At 49.8% G+C, this 18846-nt stretch overlaps 1 long non-coding RNA gene across 1 annotated transcript; it reads left to right on the top strand.

Moving 5' to 3' along the window:
- The first annotated feature begins 5327 nt into the window (after positions 1–5327).
- LOC118985899 (uncharacterized) lies at positions 5328–6702 on the top strand. Its single transcript, XR_005066224.1, has 3 exons — positions 5328–5521; positions 5612–5704; positions 6467–6702. It is a non-coding gene; the product is annotated as an uncharacterized LOC118985899 (long non-coding RNA).
- The last annotated feature ends 12144 nt before the right edge of the window (positions 6703–18846 follow it).

Genomic DNA, 18846 nt, shown 5'->3' with positions numbered 1-18846 from the left:
CAGAGGAGTCGGGGTGCTGGCCCATCACAGTGCCCAGATCTTCCTCCCCCCACACCTTTAGCTCCCCATTACTCAGGGAATGTGCTTTTGTTTATGTATTATCTATGCTCCTAGTCAAATCCTGCTAGAAAATACATCGGAACAAAATTAACTAGACAGGGAAATGGATATTTGAATGAAGTTTCTGCTTAAAACAATAATTTATCATGTTCCATCGTACGTCTCCACAAAACCAGGATTGCGGGTGGTTTAGCAGAACTGAGGGAATTCATTACTCCCTGAAATATCTCTGGGACTCATGTCACAGGGGTTGGGGTGGTGGGGAACAAACAAGGGAACACAATTGACCAAAGCCCCCAAATGTGGCGGACGCTGTTGGGCCCTTTTCAGGCACAACCCATTGAGTCCTCACAGTTACCCCGGTGACAATTATCGGTGCCCAGCTTCCCGACGAGGAACTGGGACTCTGGGAGTCTGAGGCCCAGCCTGAGGTCGCCCAGCCAGGAAGAGATGGGCCTTTTTTTTGAGGTGGGAAGAATCACCTTTATCCTCATCGAGGCTGGAACGGACTACCTCCCTCCCTATATAGCTTCCCGACCTCCTAGGGGAGCCAGGTCTGTTTCTGGGCCTGCGAGAAGCCGTCAGTCCTGGCTTGTGGTTGGAAGCCCTCAGCCTGGTCCCAGGACATGCCTCCTCCTGGGCACTCTTACAGCTGTCTGGCAGATGTTGGGAAATCACAGAGGGACCGTAATAGAGTGAGGAGCCCCAGCTGGAGGGCTTGAGGAGGCGGTTCACATAATTTACTCACTCACTCATCCATTCTGCAAACAGAAGTTGTGCACCTACTACGCACGGGACACCTGAGCGATAACATGCACCTTAGAGTCTAGAGCAGTGATTTTCAACACCGCTCACGGCACACATAAGCTAATGACTAACATTTTGCAGCACACCAAATAGTGTATTTTTTGCTGATCTAACAAAAAATTAGGTATAATTTTGCTTCATTCACATAGGATGGCTATCGTTGTGTTGGCTGTTGTTATCTTTCTTTTTTTCAAATTTGACACCCTTATCGGTGTCCCTGACTCAATAGTCAGGTATTGGCATGTTTTAAAAATTCTTGCGGCACACCGGCTGAAAAATCTCTGGTCTGGAGTGTCAAAATCCTGTCCTTGGATCAGCAGCATCACCTAGGAACTTGTTAGAAATATCAGTTCTCGGGCCCCACCCCAGGTCTACTGAGTCAGAAGGCCCAGCAGTCTGTGTCTTAGCAAGCCCTCTGGTACAGACTAAGGTTTGAGAACTACACTCGAGGCTGTGTAAAATAGTGACAGGCTGTGATAAGAGCTGCCCGGGACAGAGGTACTTGGGTCTCTGAACACTGTTAACCGAGCCCAGGATCTCAGAGAGATGGAATCTCACGCCCATCTCTCTGGAGGTCTGGTCTCTCCTTGCCCCCAGATGAGCAGCTTCTTGGCACCTCCAGCACATGACCCATGGCCCAGTTCCGCCTGGGCACACTGGTCCTGCAGGGAGAATCCGGAATGCCCCGAGGGACCTAGGGCGGGGGCAGTAGACGGGAAGGGAGCCACCTGGGCCTCAAGATAGTGAGCAGCTTCTTAGGTTGTTCCTCACCTGCATTCAGTGAGGGATGTGAGTGAGTCATCCAGAACTTACAGTAATCAATGATTCAATCTGATGGCGCCGAAAACTGGGCAGAGTTGGGGAAGTATTGGGGACCATGGTTCACAAATTTTGGCACGCAGGGAAAGTCAGACAGGGATTTCACCAAACATTCAGAGGGCCAGGCCACATCTCCAGGTGATTCTGGGGCAGGTGGGGTGGCAGAATCTGCATATTTTACAGGCCCCCGGGGTAATCTCAGCGCCACTGGTTTGAGGAACACCCTTTGAGACTGTCTGATTTCGAGATGTGCTTGCTCAATGGGGCGGGCTCTCAGCTCTAGTCACATGCCCAGGCTTATAATCCAGCCATCCCTGGCTTCTGGGCACCTGGAGACAGGTCTGTGTTTCGGGGCAGGTTTCTCAGAAGAGCGTGAGTAACTAACTCCTCGCCTCTGATGGGTGATGGCAGGGATTAGAAGGGCCCCTCGGCCTGGCCGGGGAGTAGTAGCTAATGGCCCTAGAAACGAGAGGCATAATGTAGGCTTTCTGGTTTTATAGAAGTTGCTTTGAAATCTAATTAGAATATGAAAGTTGAGATCTCAGTCTATTTTTAAACAACGTATGAGTTCAGCAGGAATAATCAATATCGCAGCTGCGAGCTGCCTGTTAGCCTTCACTGGGGCAGGCGAAGAGCTTCCTTTGGGAAGAGTCCTCGATTACGGCCCAGGTGGAGGGGGAAGGAGGGGACCAGAGCTAGGGACAGATGGGGCTCTCCTGGTGGGGGAACAGTTCAGGAAAGAGAGATGGGGAAAGTCAGGAAACCGCCTGACCCTCTCAACTGTACCATCTGACACCTCCAAACAAAGAGGAGGTGGCTGCAGTGTGGACGGTGTGTGGCCTCCCCCGTTAGATCAGGGGACGCAAATACACCTTATTTTGACTCTGAAGGACAGAGAATTGCTCGGGATGGGGGAGGGTGTTGGGTGGTTTAGCGTGAAAGAGCATGAATGTTCGGAGCCAGACTCTAAACTGAAGGTCACTCCTGCTCTCTACCTACTGTGTGATTTGACACGTTCGGCCCCTTTCTAAGCCTCGGTTTCCCCATCGGTAAAATGGTGATAAGAATACTGACCTTGAAAATGACTAAAGGAGATATTACAACAGCACAAACAGCTGGCAAGTATGGAGCATTTACTATGTGCTTTACGTGCGTGCATTATTTCAGTTGGTCTTACAACAGCCCTGTGAAGTTCAGGGAAGGGGAGGGACTTCATGCAAGGAAAGCATGCAGGGTAGCATCTGGTACAGAGTGGGTGCTCAGTTACTATTTGTTCCCTGCCCCCTCCGAGGGAGGCTAAGTGTGGTAACAAGGCTGGTTTTCAGAGGACCGGACACTCCTATCAGCTGCTTCCCCAGCAGGCCGTGACTGAGGATTCCTGAAGTCTGCTGAGCCAGAAGGCAGCTTCCAGAACCACCGGTGGGGTATTTCACCTCCTGAGGCTACCAATAGCAGAATGGGCAGGCTGGGGAGCAGCAGCGTGAGCCAGTGTGCACAGAACCTGCAGACACGCATGTGACAGCTGGGGGGCCCCTTCCCAGGATCATCCCAATGCGGGTTGCCTCCCTTGAAGAAAAGTAACGCAAAAGGGCCATTTTTCACTTTTAAATAGCTTTCATTCTATGTCTTAATAAATGCACGTTTGTTGATTTGTGTACGCATGATGTGGGAAGTCTGCAAATGGATGTAATCTGCACGGAGGGCACATGTAAGCACCAGTGAGCACTTTTGAATAATGAATCCCTCCCGTAAAAGACGAACGCTATTCATAATAATTCCTTGCTTTTCTCATTTTGCCGCGTACAGTAGCGATTAATCAATTTGCAATGTTATGTCACCCGCAACAAATTGCTAGCACCAAGACAAATTTATTGCTTTATGATAAAAGAACTTGTTTAGGTAGAAATAAATTAAATTTGGGGGGCTGTTCTTTGGGGTTGAGGCTCATATATGTGACCTACGGAGAGTGGGCTGGGCAAGTGAGAGGGCTGGGGGATTCTGCATTGACCGGACACCCCAGAGAGAAGTGCCAAAGCCAGAGTGTGTTTGCTCGGTGACTGACACTGAGACTGTGTGGCTCTGATGGAGACTGGGATGCTGAGAGCTCTCGGGGGTTATCCGGACCGTCTGCCAGCCTCTCCACGTCAGTAAGTGTAGTTGAGAGCTTTTCACCGAGAGGTTTGGACAGTCATTGAAGGAAACACACCCTCTTTCTCCTTCACCCGAATTATGAGATCCTGCTTTGCCTCGAATTGGCAGAAGGGGGCCTATATTCTAGGAACTTGACAGCAGAAGAAACTGACACTGTGGGGACTGGGAATGGGGTTCAGAAATCAGAGGGTGACAGAGGCCCTGATGCTTCCATTTCTAGGGGCTGGGAGTGTCTGAAAATGTCGGGCCGGGGAGGAGGAGGGCTCACGTGGTGTCACCCAAAGCACGGGGTAGTAAACGTGACATTCAGCAAATGAATGCTTTTCACAGACGCAAAATTTAACTCTGTAGGAGGGGACATTCACACAGACACTGTCAAAAGCTTCGGTGTGAGGCCCCTTATAGAAGAAGACCAAGCGGAAGGGGTCCCCACTGCGATGGGGGTGACGTGGGGCCATCTATCCCATTTCTCCATCTCACATTCGTGGAAAAGCGGGGAGGGGAGGCACTGTGCCTGAGGACAGACTGAGGGGAGAAGCGTCTGACTTCCCGGACACCGCACATGCTTGTCATTAATTTATACTCCATTAATTTGGAATCTGCAGTGAAATCGGAGGCTGATGCATTAATTCTGTCCTCTCCCAACACACACACTCGGGGGCCGGTTTTTTCTTGAGCGCTTTGGGAGTCGAACGTGATTTGTGAAAAGCAGGTTTCAATGAAGAACGTCCATTCCCTTGCCCATGAAAGTGGATTTCTCTGTCCCAGCTCATCGAAATCCACTCTTTCCTGCTCTGAAAGCAGCGCTGGGGACCACCTCCTGGAACACTTTGATGCACCGGATCCCGCTGCCAGGGGGGAGCATCTCAGGGACTTTCCCAGCCCTGAGGTCTCTGTCGTCCTCCTCTCGTTTCTGCCTCCAGGGAAGGAGGGTGCGAGGGCCTCCTGGCTGGGGAGGCTTCTGCAGCCTTTCTGTCGCATCTGAGCAGCGTCTTGGCAGCCCCCCAACTCCAGCACCCACATCCAGAGCCCCGGGGAACAATGGGGAGCAGAGCACACAAGCCCTCTGCCAGGACCCTTTCCACCGTCTGGTGGCTGCAGGAGAGCAAGGGGTACGCGGCAGCCCCAGGGGGTGCCAGACTCACCTGGAGAAGGCTTCTTTGTCTTCCACTGCGCCTGCTTGCTAGGCTCCACTCGGCCCAGGTCCTGGCTGGGGCGGACTGCGCCCCTCATGCGCCTAGCCAGGCCTGCCCACTCCCTGGACGCCACCCCAGCTGGGGGTCCTGGAGGGGCTTCCTACCCTCTGTGGGCCTCAGTAGCCCCTGATCCTGCTGCCCGCCCACAGGCTAATTCTGATTATTTCTCTTTCTCCTTGTTCTCTTGGGCGCCTTTATTCCTGACCGTGCATTTTCTCTGGGCTCAGGATTAAAAAAAAATCCACACTGCTAATATCCTTGTCAGCCTTTTCCTGAATCACTGTGGTGCAGCAATGGAGCTACGGGCCAGTGCCTTCAGCCGGCAGGCTCGGTCCCTGGGCCTCCTGTCTGTGGGGTCCCGGGGCCCTGTCTGGGTCTCCTCACCCTGAAGGCAAAGCCCAGAGACCCAGGACTTCTGAGAAATGTCCAGCCAGGGGCGGCAGATGGGGTCAAGAGCTGAGAACCGGCTGAGCTTTTCCACTTCACAGGTGACTTCTCTCAAAGGCGATCTGAAAAAATATATATAAAGTGCTTTTCTTTACATTATCTTATTTGCTGTTATGTTCCCTGTCTTACAGATGAGCAAACGGAATCTCAGGGGACCTGGTGATTTGCTCGGCGTCGCACAGCTACTAAGGGCCAGGACCGCAGTCTCCGCATGCATGACTCAGGTATGGGAGGAATCCTATCTCCACTTGGCAGATGAGGAGACTTGGGCTCAGGTTGCTGGGAGGTCTTGTTTCAAATCATATAGCCATGAGAGGTGGCGCCAGCAGTGGGATTCGGGCACCCCAGGGACAGCTCTGCTGTCCCCACCGGCTCAGGCCACAGGGACAGTGCCCAGCTTTGGGGGGGGGGTGGCCTTCTGTTTTATGTGTGTAAAGCCAGGTTGGTCCAGCTGGGAAATACCCACCAGACTTTACTTGAAAACACCAAGCCCAGGAGTCCACGGTGGCCAGGGGGCTGTCCTGGTGACTCCCGTTCTCTCACACACACACTGAGCCTGCTGGGAGCACATATATGTATTTCCCGAGAGAAGACTGGTTAGCTGCCGTGACTCATCATGCTGGGTGACTGACTGGCAATAGAGACTTCCACACATTCAGGTTCAGGCTTGTCTGATAAGAGACTCAGGAAAATGGTACTATTAAACAAATGCCCTTTCCTCCAGGCAGCCCTCCCTGCTTCTTCAAGACAGAGCAGACCCTCTCTCCTAGGTCCCATAGCCCGTACTTCTCTGAATGGTCACATTCTTACTGCCTGGGCCAACTGCTCTCCCCCCGTTGCTGACCTCTGCTGAGCTGTGGCCATGAAACCACCCACGGAGGCCATAACCCCTTCAGAGTCCATAGGTGCAGAGGCAGTCCCATGGATGTCAGCGTGCCCAGCCACAGTCACTGATACACGTACCTGCCCACCCTTGTCTTTTCTAGGAGACACAACCGCACGCAGAGACATTGTCCTATGCATCACACTCACACAGGATCATGTGCCCGTGCACACACACAGCCCCTGAGGCCAAGCACAGGTCAGCGTGGAGACAGAGAGTCTGCCTGTGTCTGTACAGGCCTCTCTTTCCAGGACCATCACCTCTCTACCCCGGTATCCTGTGTGTCCTCCTAGATTAGAGGTCACGAACAACTGTCTGGCCTATGGGGATCAGAAATTTGACCTGCTCTGGCCCAAAGCTCGCTGGGCAGCAAGCTCTAACGCTGGGGACTTTCTGGACAAGCAGCTGCCTGTTCCAGCTGGAGCCTCTCTTTGCCCTCCTTCCCAGACAGAGCAGCCTTAACTATCTCCGGGGAGCATCTACCCGCATCACACTGCCAATCTGATAGGCATCCTTCCTGTGGGGCCCCCGGGGCCCTGTCACCACCTGGACTTGCCACCTTGGCATTTTCTCAATAACGCACCAAGGTTAACTGTTGCTCACTCAATGATTTCCCCCTCTCCCCCGCCTTCATGTCTGAAGCTCTGTTTTTCCCCTGGACAAATGCCTTCCAGACCCCTGCCTACCCCTGGGCTGTTGGCTTAATGGCATAGCAGGTGAGAAGGGGGAGGAGAAGCTGGGGTCTCTGCTGATTTCTGGCTTGTCCCCTGCCTCAAAGATACCATGAGTCCTAAGGGAGGGGTACAACGACAGAGCATGGATCCTGGACTCTGGGGGGCTTGGGCTTAAAGCCCAGCTCCGTCCCTGCCCAGCTGTGTCACTGTGGCCTCTGCAAGCCTCAGTTTCTGCCTCTGTAGAGTGGGCATGGCCGTTTGAACCTTACAGGGTTGCTGGGAGGACTAGATGGGGTAACGTGCATGTAAAAGGCACTGGATAAATAAGAGTGTTCTAAAAATGTTAGTGGAAAGATTGCTGTTTTAAGAATGACTTACCCCTATCCTCACGGTCTCTTGGGCCCCTCTGAGATCCAGGCAGGGTCTGAGTAGAGATTCAAAGAAGGCTCAGCCACCAGCCTCCAGCGGGGAAGGGATCTGAGAGGCTAGACAGGGGCCTGGGCCTCTCCGACAGAGCAGGAGAGAGCTGGGTAGATAAACGATTCCCTTCACTGGTGTGGGCTGTCCCCAGCTACCTGTCGTCAATCAAAGATTGCCTGCAAGGCCCAGGGGATCACCCTTTTCCTATTAAGCTGGAAGGGAGGGAATTCATGGATGAGGAGCCGTACATGGATAAGGGACATAGCCACTCGGGTCATTGTCACACATAGTATCCTATTGAATCTTGAAACAATTGTCAAGGGAAGGATTATCATAAATGAGGACACTGAGGCTCAGAAAGATAACATGTCCTCTATGTGACTGAGCTGGGACCTGAGCCCCTGATTTCTGACTTCTCATGTGGGGCTGCTCCCCAGTCTCCGGGCCACCTCAGGAATGTGACCTGCAGAAAATGTGACCGGAATTGCAAGGACAAAACCAGCTTCCTGTCCTCCAAGGCCAGATGCTGAACTAATCCATCCTCTAAGCAGTACTTATACAGCAACTCTTACTACACAGGACAATTCAGACAAAGACCTAGTTTATGCAGCTGAATATGAAATATGGCTTGTGTCTTAGGACATTGGTAAAAAAAGACTATTTCTTTGCTCTTGCAGCCTCACAGCCACCTCTTGAAGGTTTGCTGCCTTCTTACTGCAGGCTGAGCTGGAAGGTGGGAGACTGGGGAGTTTATCCCATGAACCCACTGGGGGCCTCGGATCAGTTTCATTTCTCTCTGGGCCTCTGTGTCTCCATCTGTAAAAGAACATGGTATTCTGGGGTGATTTCTCCAGGTGATTTCTCCGGGTGATGTCTAATTCCTCCAAACCACAATTACATTCTCCAAAGTAGAATTCACGATAGATCAACACAGTATGTTTTTCCAACTTATAAATTCACTTACTAGAAAATCGTTACAAAGGCAGTCCACTTCATGGCATTTGGTTAATGCATTTAGAAAACTCAAGGATAAATTCATATTGGGCGTGGAAGCCTAGGTAGAAACGGCTGCCCTGGTCTGACTGTCTGACGTTCAGGAAAGTGGTGTTGGCCTCGGAAGCCTGTGTCCTTGTCGCTGATTTAAGCCCTGGGTTCCTGGCCCAAGGTGAGCTGCCCACCTTTGCCCTGACTGAAAACCTGGGGGTGAGGGGTGGGTAGCAGCTGGCCCCCTGGCTGTGGGGGTTGGGAGAGGGCTTCTCCTAAGGAAGACACAGCCCTGGAGATGTACTCTCCTGGCTTGTCCTTCAGCGGGTGGGGTTGGGGGAGGCACCAGCATCCGGTTACTGCCACCAACAGATCAATATGTTGACAGAGCCTCTCTCCTCGAGTGTCCATATAAACACCGGTCCCCACGCGGGATTCGGGCTGACCGTCTTCGTTTGCCAAATGCAAATGCATTAACCTTACAATTGGATAATCTAATAAAAGGGATCAATGGTCTGATACGGTGCTTATGGAGTCATTTACTGCAAGTGAGAGCAATTTAGCCAGGACCCAGACGAGCGGCTGGGGGAGAGCGAGCGGAGGGCTCGAGCCGGCCATCCTAGCTGACTTCCCAAGGCGGGCGAGGCCCACTGGGCCGGAGACGCTGGGCCCAGGGGGCAAGGGAACCAGGAGGGTGCTATCCATTCATTACTGCCACTGTAATCACTTAGCGGTTCAATTAAGTATAAATCATTAGTGGTATTTCAGGTTGCTTTCTCCGGGCCGGCGCGCAGCTCACTTGACTGGCGGTGGGGAGCTTTCTGCGACGAGATTTAGCGTGCGAGTGAGCAAGGCAGTCATATGGGTTTTTCTGCTATGAAATTGATAAATGAAGCAGGCATTCGAGGTACAGCAGTAATTTCTGTGGCGCAGCCAAGGGCTCGGTCCCCTGTCTCCTCCAGCAATGAGGGCATGGGCCCCTTTAATAGGGCGGCCATCCCTGGGGGGCCCAAAGGCCAGGCTGGGCTGGGGGCCTCGGTTTATTTCCTTATAGAACTTCCCAGAGCGAGCCCCGGTTCATTAGCAGGACTATACCTGAGGAGGAAAGGAAAAAAAAAAAAGGAGAAAGGAGGGTGGAGGGGGGCGGGAAGCTTCCTCCACCGTGATTCCCCAGCACTGATTCTGTCATTAATTTCTTCAGGGCGGCCAGCGGGCAGGGCGAGGACAAAATCCTGCCTGTCTCGGTGGCTCCGTTCCCTCTTCCCGCAGATAGGGTTGTCCCTGGTGGCCTGCATCCCGGTCTGGAATGCGTATTTTCTCCTAATCGGTTTTACAGCTCTTTTAAAGTAATATGTCAGATCATTTTCCCCATATACATAGTTAATGAAAGTAAACCTACAAATTCATTTTAAATAGATGGAAGTTGTTATAACCCTGATCCAGAATTTATTACGTTCATTACAATCTTGCTGAAGTAGGTAATGTAATGGACTATTACTTTTATTATCTTTTTAATCCCTCAAAATTATTAGGAACTGACTAATATTTGGCATCACCCTGTTAATGTTTAAACAGAAATTGATACTTTAATTCGTCTAATAAATGACAGGGGGCACTTTGAGTGGAAACAAAAGCCTGATGGGGTTTATCTCGATCAGTCCCAAAGACTTTTAAGTGCGACTCAGGGATCTGAATGCAATTACTTCCAGGCAGGGTATCTTCATCAAGTACTCAGGAAGGGCAGAAGAGAGGAGATGGAGACAGTGACAGAGAGACCCAGACGGATGGCGACAAAAACCAGGCAGAGAAGGGTGAGCGCGCTCGAGAGAGATTCCACTCACACGCCCGCGTTCTAATTCTGATTTGGGCTGATAATCACACCTGTGAGCTCTGTGTCTTTTCCTTCTTGCCTGCATCCTCTCTCCCCGCCTTCCCAGATTAGAAAGATTTTTCTTTCCCTCCGTCCCTGTGTTAGTAATCAGCTCCGTGGCTAAGAATTCTCAAGTGCTCTAGAATCTGTGCGTTGCTGAGACAAATGATTGGGTCACGTTCTTCTAGTGAGGAGTGGAGACCGTGTTTGCTCCTCGGAAAATAACGACGGCTGCTCGATTTGCAAATTACTAAATCTCCCCATGAAGTGGGAGGGGGGCCGAGGGGGCCTAGCGTTGTTTCTCTTCCAGAAGATGCTGGGCAATGCGTTTACCCTCCAGAGGTCCCCTGACCGTTACCTGCCGAGAGGGTGACAGATGAGATGTAGCAGAAATTGATCTCTCGCACTTTCTAGTTTTTACAAAGCTAAATGACATGCTACTCACCTCAATTAAAAATTCTCTTAGTTCTGAAAATTCTCTTAGTTCGAAAGTACTCCCCTTTGTGGCTCGGTAATAAAAGACTAAGGAAGGTGCATTTGAGAGAGAAAAAGCCAGCATTTTGGTCACTCCAAGGCAAGGGTGTGCTTTCCAACAAAGAAAGCTCCCAGTTAGCAAAGTTACTAATTAGCACAGAAAAGCTCATTACAGTTTAAAGCTGCTTCACTGTGTATCAGAGCTTTGCTATCTCAAAACACCCCGAGTTTCCAAAGCAAAAAAAACTATTGATTAAATTGACTCAGTGTGAAATGCACCTTGTTTGTGCCAACCCATAAAGAGGTGGCTTCCCAGCTTTCCTGGCAGACGACCTTACCAGGTGCCCAGGTGGGTGGGCTGGGGATGGTGTCCCGCCTGCTTGGACCCCCATAGCTGAATTGACGGACCGGCTGCCCATCATTGTGCTAAAACTGGTTTTGATCAATGGAGGGGAAACCTACCCTTAACTAAGTTTGTTCCTGACGCCTTATAAATCCTGCCAGTGGCTTCCGTCCATGCCGAGTTGACGCGGGCTGTGTGTCGTTTGGGGCTTGATAAAGAGACTACAAGGCAGCTTCTCAGCATGTTTATTTTTAATAGACATAAAAAATGAAAACAGAGGCTTTCTCACTCCTCCGAACCCTTGCCGATAGGAAATACTGAATTTACAGCAGCGCCGTGTGCAGTTGGAGGTCCTGGAGGAGGCGGTTTTGTTTCTGTTTTTGTTTTTGACCAAAATATCCTTGTGGATGGGAGGGCATCTTTAGGACTGAGAATCAGAAAAGCTCCAGGACTTCCTTCCGGGACACCAAGGGCCAGGTGCGTAGTCCTCAATAGGTCAGAACTGCGGCGCCGTTCTGTGAGCTCCCAGCTCCGGCTCCGCGTTGTGGGTGCAGTAACCCACACCTATTCCTACCTTCTCTCTTACACACCCAGCACTGCCAACTGAAGCCATGTCTTCTGAGGTTCGTCGCTGGAAACCAAACCCTCTCTTCCTGCTTCCACACCTTCGCTTCATAGAAATTAATTCCTCCCAGCAGCTTTACTAGATGTGGGTGACCTCATAATAATTTTAAAATGTTCACAGGGAATGTGACAAAGGGCTAATGTCCCTCGTGTAAAAAAATGGATAAGATATTAAGATGCTAAGAGAAAAAAATGCATTTACAAAAGAAGAAATTCAGGTGCCTGAACCTGATTGAGTATTTACTCCGTACCAGGTATAATTTACATGGCATCGCTCATTCATTCTATACAAAGACCCCATAAGCGGGTGTTGCTATGTCATCTGTATTGAAAGAAGAAAAGCAAAGCTTTGAAATATTAAATAACCATCCGCAAATCGTACAGAGTGTAAGTGGGGAGCCAGGATCCAAAACCAGGCAGTGTGATCTGCATGCATTCTGAACTGCTCTGCCGTAACCCCACCAACCCACAGATTTCATCAGGTAATAAAGTTCATGTTTACTGGTAAACCCAATGCGTCAGTTCAAAACACAGGAAAATTTCACTTAACATAATTAACAGAGAATTTAAAAACATTAACATTCCATGCTGTCAAGGATGGGTTGAAACAGACATTTTCACATGTAAATGGCAATTTGACAGTCTCAGGCAAGAGTCTTAAAAATGGACAAGCTAGTTGTCCCAGTAATGCTACTGTAAATAATTTAGTCGGGAAGGAACAATGGAGGCAAAGCCGGAAGCACGTGGGCTTGCACCAGTGAGAACATCGGAAACTGGCTAAGCACCTCACGCTAGGGGAACGGCTCAGTGACCGTGGTCCACCCATTCCACGAAATATTGTAAACAACTGAAATGATGCCAAGGAGCTCCTAGTGACGTGGGGAATGCTGATGCTGAGTCAAAAATAAAGCAGCCTGTACACCTGCATGTATAATGTGAATCGAATAAATTACTGTTAGAATTAGAAATGGAAGGAGACATAGAATGGGAGGGAAGTGGGGTGTGTTCTCTGTGAAGTGGCATTCCGCGTGGTCCTATCTTTGTGCTATAGGTAATTTCCAAGTTTTCTATTGTAAACATCTTTTACTTGTAATTGGGGGTGGGGGAGACATCTTTTATGACTTTTGAAAGTCAACTTCCTCAGTTAAACCTCAGACCTAATGGGGGTGAATTGCTGGATCCCAGCACCGAAGTAGCCTAAGCCCCTGGGTGCATTGCTCCCTGAGCAGGCCTGGGATACCCACAAACAGCACTGTGTGTCCTCAGCTCTGCACTTCCCTGTCATCTGTAACCTTCTGGTGGGGTTTTTGTGAAGCTAAAATATGCGTAAGGACCTTGGAACAGGGCTGGCACTTAATAAACACGAACAGTAGCAGTAACATATTAATGATGTGGCTGCTCTTTTATGAGTAGGAAGGAAGAGCAGAGCATCTGATAGGCATCTAGGAGGGTGTACAGACTCGCTTGTCCTGAGATAGGGCTGAAAGCATCCTTTATTGGTACCCACAATTCCAGGCTTAGACCTGGGCTTCTGGTACTGCCCGAGTCTTTAGTGAGCTGTGCACAGGCTAAGGGGGTGCTCTTGGATGTGCCTTGGACCTAAATTCAGGGCCTCATCCAACCCCCACTTCCTGGGCACATTCTCAGGGCCAGGCATTTGCCGAACATTTTTGCATAAGAATTTTCTCCCTACAACTTTGAGAAGCAGGCCTCTTAGCTCCTTTGCTTTATGGCTCAGAGTCTAGAAGTCATTCTTCCTGGGTCACAAAGCCAGAAAGTGGCAAAGCTGGCATTTGAACCTATGTTGATCTGCTTCTGAAGATGTTGAAAGAATGGCAGTGTTGGCTGAGAACATAGGCTCTGGAATCAGAAAATCTGGGGGTTTGACCTTCTGTGTGGCTTCGAGCAAGTAATGATGGTATCTAATACTCAGTTTGTTCATCTGTAAGGTGAGACAGTATATATCTCCCTTAGTTCAAGAAGTCAGCACGGTTATTTCATGTTGTGTTAAGAAAAATAGAATTACAGGCAGTTAAACTATGATATAAGACTTTCTTATTCCGTAGAATTTTAATTTCCTATTTGTGGAAAGAATTCTTGGGTTTATTTAGGTATATATATATATATTTTTTTATCACAAGGCCTTTGTGGATACAGGAAAAGGAAGATTGACGTAAGATAATTAGTTTAAGGTATTCCTAAAACTTTTTCAGTTTCAGAGATTGACTCAGGATTGTTGGTGTCCGTGTTTTCCTACATACTACCGTGTTCTGTAACATCACAGACATTAGTAATAGCATTTCTTTAAAAGACCACTCCTGTCTTTCCCTGGGGGTCGCCAGTACCCATTCTACATGTTTCGATGCGTGTCCCCAGATATGACAATGGCATCAAGACTGCCATCTGGCTGACAGAGGGTTGTGGAAAGCATCTCAGCTGTAAAGGGGTTAAAATGGGGAAAAGAAAGGGGGCATTTCAGGATCAATGAAATGCCACGGCTGCCTCACAGGGTTGTTAGGAGAATGAAGGGAGACTTGTGCTTGTAAAGGACTTACACACACAGTAGGTACTCAATACCATTGTCATCATGGCTATTATGGTCTGTTCTCAGAGAAGTATTGCGTGCGTATGTCATTCTCTAGGATCTTCCTCCAGACTCTGAGACAATGTGCAGTGCTGATGCATGTCTGTGTGCTCGGGGAAGCCTGTCCCACTTCCCTTTCCATCTTTCTCTGCCTGCTTTCTGAACCTTCTGCCTCTCCCTCTTGTCCCCTTTTCTCTCCCCTCCCTTCTTCTCCTCGCCTGTCCTTTCTGCCTCCTCCCCAGCTCCTCTGCAAGTAAATGGTCCTGTCACTCGAGCTGTCTTGTGGGTTTAGAGTGAATGGAAGTGTCTTCTTGAAAAGCTTGTTCAGTCTGACACTCCTGACCAGCTCGGGAGCAGGGGCCTCTGCACGCCGCGCTCCTCGGCTCCCAGATCTGCTCATTTGGTTAATGAGTTACCGAACTGCCACTGGGCCCGGAGCTCTCCGCCGATGCTCCAGCCCACGGTGGAGGCAGCTGGGCTGTGCCCTGCCCCAAGCAAGCGCCCCCCAACTCCCACCCCCCTCCCCGCCGCCCCAGGAGGTCAACAGCAGGCTTGGAGAGGTGTGCAGTCCTGCCTCTGGTGGTCCCAGGCAGACTGACTTAGGGCCTGCCTAAAAAGAAACCACTTATTCTCACTTTCGATTCTTTAGAAAAGAACTTCACAGCCTTTACAAGGAACCTTATACGTGCCTTTAATGACATGACAGTATTTGATTATGTGCATTAAGACGAGGTCTGAGAGCTCTCTGGTGCCCTTAGTTTTAATGTGTTTTAACGGCCTACAATGAAAGGAACAAGACCAAAAAAATGAGCTGTGGCAGCGTCTTCATAAATTCTAAGCTGTAATTGATATACCTTTGCTGGCACCACGGACTGCCCAGGCAGGTGGGCACAAGGAAGCGGAACTGGGGACTTTCTAGTTGCTTATGGGCCTGAGCCCCAAAGGGAAGCAAAGCCAGCCATCCCTGAATACTTCCTCTCTGATGGGCATCCAAGCCAGGAGGGAGCATGGGCTGGCAGGAACATCAGCTGGGGGACCACTTCGTATTCAGCCCTGTGCTGGGCTCTTTCACACAAACTACTGTGTTCAGTCTCAGCAGGTAGGTGTTCTTAGCCCCGTTTTCCAGATGAGAAAACTGAGCCCCTACCTAGCAAGGAGACGTGCTTCAAGTTTGCAAATGTTAGAGCCATTAACCGAAAGCAAGTCTTTCTGATCTCCGGTCTTCCCACAGCCACTGGGTGCAGAGCTCTGAATGGCTCTCATCTGGGGAATAGTTAACAGAGAAGGAGGAGGGGATAGTTGCTGAGGCCAAGGACGCCTAAGCCTCCAGAGAGAAGCTCCTTCCTCCCGCCCTCTGGGCTCCCATCCCCTTGGAGGCGCACCTTGTGCTGGAAACGGAATCAGGACAGAAAAAGCCACTTGAAATGAACTGCGCCTGGACAGGCCGCCATGGTGGCGTGATTGATACTGGAGCATGTAGGTGTAATGAAACTGATGCCGGCTCCTCTGCACCTGTGATTTATTGAGGACAAATTTAAGATGAGAAAGGGCCCCATACCAGGAGCTGCATCTTCCCCTCCGAGGGAGGGTGGTCATCCATCACCAGCCATTGCAAGGGCCCATTGCAAGCGGCTCATCAGATGAGCCAATAGTCTCTTTGTTGGGGTTCCTAACAAGTGTTGGATCAGCAAAAGTCTATTTATGCTGGTGGACCTTTCAGGACCAATTTGTAGTGGGTCACTGATTCTGCTGGGGTATTATCTTCTTTACTACTCAGGCCAGTTGGGGAACGCGGCAAAGATTAATGGTTTTGGCTGCTGACTTGCTGCCGCAATCTACCGCTTCTGGACCAAAGATTAAGTTTTTTTGTGTTTCACCAGAAAGGGCCCACCTTGTGTATGAGATGTGCTTTGATTTACTGACTCGCTTGTGGGGAAAGGAGTCATGGAAATGTACTTGGTCGTGGTGAGGGTTTGGCAGATGGCCGTTAGGCCTGGCAACCCCACTGTCCACCCTGAGGCCGTGGGCAGGTGCCATACTGCGGGTCCTAGACTTTACTATTTAAAGTGCCCTAAACTTTATGATTTCAAACTACGTTACTAAACAAAATTAGTTATGGGCTTCCCTTAGTATTTGGAAAACGGCACCTGCTCCTTCAATACATTCTGGAACAAAAATTAAAGCAGCAAATAAAACCACGTCAATAAAAGCCAACTGCACAATGATGGGACTGTTAATACTTCGGTTCCCATTTTCTTCCAGGATTTGTGCTGTGTGTACTATTTTACATTAAAATCATGCTGGGTTTATGTGGGCTTTTTGTTGTTGTTAGATGACTTTGTATTCTGCTTTCTACCATGAACATTATACTCTAAGCATTTCCCTGTCATTTTATAAACCATCTTTTTTTTTTCTTTCTCAAGTTGGGTTTGTTTCTAGTGCCAAAGGTCTGTTCTTTAATACAGTGGACGTTTGCCGGGTGCCTTCCCTGGGCCAGATCCTGTGCTCAGATCACGATGGCCCCCCAAATACAGATGGTTTGGAGGCAGGGGGCTCCCACTCACCATCCCCGCTGGATCCCCATAGAATCACAGCTCCAGGGTGAGCACCTGCTTCTGTGGGAGAGGAGGGTGCTGTTGGCTTTGGATACTCCGGCGTGGTTTTTATTCTTCAGGGTGAACTGGGAACCGGAAGCCCTATCTTTCTGAATGGTCAATAGTAGCCCAGTCTCAGAAAACCATAGGCCCAAGGGACCAGCCGCACTAGGCAGTTGCTGGAACAGCCAGGGAGATAGTAAAATACGACAAAAAAAAAAAGAGTACGGCCTTTGATCAAACTCAGGGGGACCCGAGTTTGATTCTCCTAGCTGGGTGACCTTGAACAAGTCCTCTTTTGGGGCTTCGTTTCCCTTGTCTGAGAAATGGGGCTGGTAGCCCTCAGCTCCCAGACTGCGTACCCGTTCACCACGTGGAGTCACATGTGAGCAGCTGGGGCTCAGCCCATACCAGTCCCTTTCCAGGTCCGTTTTCCGGATACCGTGCTGACTCAAATAGATGGATGGGCTTTAATTGTTCCAACAACACGTCCGAGTTTCACGGGGCCTTTCCTTGGAAGCCTTTGTCTTAGGGCCATAAATCACTGGGCAACTGTCCCCATGGTTGGCTGGGGCTTCCTTCCCCTGGCTGGGCCGCCTGAGGGTGGGTGGGGCTGAGCGGGCCACAGGCCTGCTTTTCAACATGGGTTTTAAGAATCTCCAATTGGGAGTCTTCCTTACTCAGCGATTCTCGGCTGATTCCCTTTGTAGTCGCCTCTTCTCTACCCCAGGGCAGGCTCCCTCCCTTCCTCTCCACCCTGCGTCCAGATTAACATTCTTTAAGGAAGTAGAGCATTTTCACTAGACAACATGTACACAAACTTTCCCAATACGCACCTCGATAACTTGCAGTAGCATTTGTCAGCTGGCCCCAAGCCCGTGTCTCTACACGATGAGTTCTGTTTATGGGGGGAAACTTTTCCTCGGTTCAAGCAGAGCAGTGAGAAACCCCAGATGCCCTTGTCTTAGAGTGCGTCTCCTTGCTCACTCACTCTGCTCTAGCAGCCCCCCTAGACTCACCCTTCCTGACTCTCCCTCCTGCCCCAAGGCATGTGCTGTCGTCGACCTCTGAGTCTGGATGCCCTTCCCTGAGCTTTTCACCTGGCCAGGTCCTCATCGTTCAAATCTCAGCTTCAATGTTACGGAGTGTCCTTCCCTGACCGTCTTTCTCCCCACACCAGCTCATATCCCCATGTGTTCAAGTCCCTAATGACACGCAATCCACCCACTGCGGTGCTGTTTTCACGGTTTCTGGAGCTATGTGTGTGTGATGGGGGTTTTAATAAGTTGAGTCCCTTCCGTGCTCCTGACTCTCCGCACCAGAAGGACGGAGATGATTACCTCTGTTTGGGGTCTGGCACCTTGGAGGCTCTCAGCCAACGGGGGTGTTGAGTGAACAAACGAATGAATGGGTGGATGGATGCATTGTAGAGTGAGTGAGCCAACAAACGGGGAATCAACAAATGGATGAATGAGCTGTAAAGTGAGTTCGGAAATGAACGAGTGGGTAAATAAATGAATTCCGGGGTGGTGTGCAAAAAGTTTGTTTTCCCTTGGGTGGCCTGACAGTGGGACAAACCATTTTTTTGGTGGCTGCGGGGGTGAGGGTGTCGCCTCCATAGGGCCAAACCTTGCCCACAATCAGCGTCTCTGAAACCTATACTTGTAACACTTCCTACATAGTGACCTGTCTCCATTCTCTGCCCTTCACTTTCTTTTAAACTTTTTATTATGAAAATTAACAAACATACTTAAAATTAGAGAGAATTATAATAAACGCTGGTTTGTGGACTCCTTACCCCAGCCTCTCACTGGAATATTTAAAATAAATCCCAGACATCACCTAACTTCATGCATAAATATTTTAGGGGATATTTCTAATAGATAAGGACTTTAAAAATGTTAAAACATAACTAC

Source organism: Sturnira hondurensis, unplaced genomic scaffold (assembly GCF_014824575.4).
Source record: "Sturnira hondurensis isolate 20B ecotype Veracruz unplaced genomic scaffold, ASM1482457v3 Scaffold0004136, whole genome shotgun sequence".
Taxonomy (NCBI): Eukaryota; Metazoa; Chordata; class Mammalia; order Chiroptera; family Phyllostomidae; genus Sturnira; species Sturnira hondurensis.
The sequence above is the reverse complement of the archived record's forward strand: the minus strand, read 5'-3'. Positions and strand labels throughout refer to the sequence as shown.